We start from the raw sequence: 4,014 nt of genomic DNA on the forward strand, positions 1-4,014 counted from the left end.
ATATAAAATTTATTGCATTCGCAAGGAATTTTATAAATTACATTTTTTGTATTTTCAATTATATCATGAGGTTTTGTTACTGAAATTTTACTTCTCATTGTATTTTCAGTTTTGAAGATAGTCCTAATATTACATTTTTTACCTACTCGTTTAATTTGATCTGAAAGTCCCAAGTCTTTGAACTGAAAATTTGCACAGAACAATTATCAGAGGGAATTTTCATATACTGTATTATCCTACTATTGTTACACAATTTATTAACATACTCTTTTTTAGGTTCATTTAGGTTTTTTTGATAACGATAGCAGAAAATAGCTATCGAAACGTCAAGGTAATTTTTCAAATTAATTTCTCTACTAATTGGAATTTTCTCTTAAAGCTTAAGCCTAAGTGTGTCACAGGATACCCTCTAGGTGATAGTTCTTGATTACAGTTTGATAAATAATTCGTTCTTATTGCGAAATAGGAACACTATTTATCAATCTGTAATAAAAGACGTGAGGAAATTCTGTCTTTTTTTAAGACAAAAATTTTCGATGCGAAATACCCAAAAAGAAGTTTGTAAAAAATGAATCCGCCTCAACAATATAGAACTGATCTACAACTATTTTCATGTTTATCAATGTGATTCACATGCACAACAAACAGTCCTTCACATGTGTGCTTGACCGCTAAGAAATTTCTGGGAAATCCTGTTTGAATCATTTGCAACTTTAACAATTGTGGAGGTTACTAGGATAATTTCCTGCGATAAAGATAAATGTTTCGCACGTGATGGATCAAACAGTGCAAGTTTGGTCGTTGCAAAACAGTGTCGGATTGAAAAAGTTGGAAACACCGACAGGATTTTGATTTAGGCCTAACTCGATTTACACCGTCGATATTTGACAATTCATCTCCAAGAACTGACTCGAACGCAACGTTCTCCAGTAATTCAATTGAAAAGGTTTGCCGCATAGGAAACGCATCCACTAATTGAAAATATTTACGTAGACAGTCGCAATTTCCCAATAAAACTGTCTCTCGAGTGAATTGCAAAATCGCTTGATATTAATTAGGCAAATGTGGGTCAGAATCGGCAAAGGAAATTACCTGCAATTAACCAACTAATTCGCTTAAGTACCTACGTAATTATCGGATGGCAAAAACCACATGTTCTAAATGAAAGCAATATTGACCTATACGCTCATTATTGTTGTCACCGGTAATGGCTGTACAGGGTGTCCCAACGAAAACACTAATTCTTCCAGTTCAGATTAATAATGCGACATTCTTTGGCTCGGACTTTGGTTGCCTTTCTGCTCCTGATGGTCAAACAAATTAGGTTCTTTTTGGTGAAACTTGGAGAATTTTACGGTGGATTTTATTGAAATTTGCTGTCGCGTTTTCCTCACGCAAGACCCTAATTTTCATGCGTGCATCGCGTTTTGGGCAACTGGGAAATTCTTGAGTGTTTCACACATACATACGTTCATGTGGGAAATTGAAAATAATTTTATTTCGCACGCCAGAAAGACAATCATGCTGCAATTTTAGCGAATTTGATGCCCGTTGAAAGCACTTGGAAGCAAGTCAATGTTTCTGTGCAGATTTTTTTTATTATTTGAAAAAAAAATTTTACGCTTGTATAAACTGGAGTAAAACATAGGCAGAATTTGATAAAAACCGGTTGAGCTTTTATTAGAGCGACTTCTAAACCCTCGATTTCAGGCAGTTAACGCTAAATCATGCGCCCGAAAACGTGTTCATCAAACTAAAAACTCTCGCGCTAAAAAGCCCCAATTTCGTCTTGGCAGGTTTGTGAGAGAAATGAAGGATTTTGTGTTACAGCAACGCAAACAGGCAAAAACCGAAACTTTTCGTACAAAACAGTCATGCAAATTCTTCTGCTGTCCGGCCGCCGCTAAAATACTAATTATCAGCGGACTCCAAGGCCGAATATTTCTCGGAAATTATAGATAAAATAAATAAGAACTTGCACCACCGCGCCTCTTTCGTTTTTATTAATGACTTATAAATTCGCCACTTTTTCTCATCGTCTTCTCCGCTAATCGCGATGTTTCTAAACACGGTCATAAACCAGCAACAGCGGGTAAGTTTTTTGTTCTAATGATTGTATGCTAGTTGGGCTGGGGAATTATTATTAAATAATGTCTCAATCAGTCGGTAATTTTGCGTGCAAAACCACGCACTACAAGTCGTTAATTACACCGAGAAATATCGGGGCAAATCAGTGCAGAATGATGTGGATAAGTCTGGGCGCAAGCTATATGGCAGTGACGTCATGATTTGAGGCTCCATTACTACGTGGCAGTTAAATTATTTGTGAAAATGAGGTTAAATTTGCTGAGTGTGAACACTGTTTTTAAAGTGTGTTTACACACACACACACACACACACACACACACACACACACACACACATATACACACACACATACACACACACACACACACACACACATACACACACACACACACACACACACACAAGTAGAAAATGCATCGCAAAATTGAATTGATAACCCGGAAAATTCACAAAAACTGCCCAGCACTCGCCAAGATCAATCAAATCAATAATTTTAAAATTCTTCCATACTTTCGCCAATTGAAACCCTTTGATGAAAGACGTTAATAGCATAAAATCCCTCTCGCTCGCTGATCAACTAATAGACAAAGAACTACAATTATTGCGTCACTGCCAAAAACATTGGGACAAACTACATTTGCACAAAAACATCATTTAACAGTATAATCAAAGGTTTACAAAACGGCAAATTCTATCAATCGCGCCGGGAAGTTGATGGTCTCGAGGCATTCATATAAATTCGAATTACTTGTTCGTTGATGATGAGTTTTTCTGCTTCCTATTGGCTTGAAGGTTGCCCCAATGGCACGACAAATTGTTTACAAGATTACTCAATTCCGAAAGAATGCTAATTAAATATGCATCTTTCCCAGGCTCTTTTGTGTTTGTTTAAGTTGCGATGTTGATTCCTGCCGTTATCAAGGGCGCTAAAGATTGCCAAAGGCCAAGGTCTAATGCTGCTTAATTTAGTGATTGTTAATTGAAATTAAACAAAACGCCCGATCACTTACCGTTTATGAAAATTGGGGCGATCTGCACGGGTTGTCGGTGAATTTACATCGTAGTCGTTGAGGGAAGCCTGAAACAACCGAGAAAATGTATTGAACAATTGCGGCCAGCGGGCTGAAAATAATCAGAAATGATACCTGAATAAATGCTATTCAAAAAGTCATTGTTTAAAATGGAATTTAATTTATCACGCCATTGTTTCGTTTACTTCTGTTTCCGCTACTTGGCTCGTCTGGGCTTTAGTTCGTAAAGCAGAGACATGACTGACCTAAAAGTAGAGGACATGTTCAAGTTCAAGGAACGTGCTTAATTAAACAGGAAATTGTTGAAAGAAAACAACAAATTATATGTCGATTAGTGTGTCCACTTGGAAGTACATAGGAAAGCCGATGTAGCTGCCCATTTGGAGGAATTCCAAAGACAATGGCGCTCGCAAATCAATCAAAAATCAACCGACTACTTGCAACCAATCAATTATCATTGTTTAAGTGGTGATTTTTCTCGAAGCGATCATTAAAAGCGATATTTGATAAGTTCAGTGGATTGCGGTTGAGATTTCACGTTGAGCCCCCCGCCAACAGCGAATAAGGCCATTAATTTGGCTTCAACAACAACAACAATTGTCGGTAACCTATGCGGAATGAAATAGCAACAATATCGTGAACGGCATATATCACGATTTTCTGCGGATTGCTTAATGCTTGTAATCTGATAAAGGTGAAAATTGTTTTCGCATTCAATCGGCATTAGCTGTTTACCTGAACGGTGAAATCTGTGAATTGTTTAAATAACATGCACCGGACTAATCGAAAAGCGTGGGTTTAGAAGGAATTTCCAACTGTGATTTTGGGTTTTTTCACTTTTCGCTGCCCTGCGGGTTTATCATGGGCGCAGATTGCCACTCTAGAACGTAGCTGG

General features: G+C 37.4%; 2 protein-coding genes across 3 annotated transcripts in view; one reads left to right on the top strand and one right to left on the bottom strand.

Annotated features, from left to right (window-relative positions):
- The window catches only part of LOC109542474, a 48,251-nt gene that overhangs the window by 29,092 nt on the left and 15,145 nt on the right, over positions 1-4,014 (bottom strand). Inside the window, exons 1-2 of one of the 2 annotated variants that reach the window (XM_048668988.1) lie at positions 3,234-3,253; positions 3,099-3,166 (exon numbers count right to left, since the gene is read on the bottom strand). The gene's annotated coding sequence lies outside the window, so the exon portion shown is untranslated. Of the gene's footprint in view, positions 1-3,098; positions 3,167-3,233; positions 3,254-4,014 lie in introns of those variants that run through there. The other variant, XM_048668987.1, reaches the window with a different exon arrangement.
- Positions 1-4,014, top strand: part of LOC109541942 (flotillin-1) — a 65,933-nt gene that overhangs the window by 23,863 nt on the left and 38,056 nt on the right. The window lies entirely within an intron of this gene.

Source organism: Dendroctonus ponderosae, unplaced genomic scaffold (assembly GCF_020466585.1).
Source record: "Dendroctonus ponderosae isolate FM_Combo_2020 unplaced genomic scaffold, Dpon_F_20191213v2 Dpon_F_20191213_8, whole genome shotgun sequence".
Classification (NCBI taxonomy): Eukaryota; Metazoa; Arthropoda; class Insecta; order Coleoptera; family Curculionidae; genus Dendroctonus; species Dendroctonus ponderosae.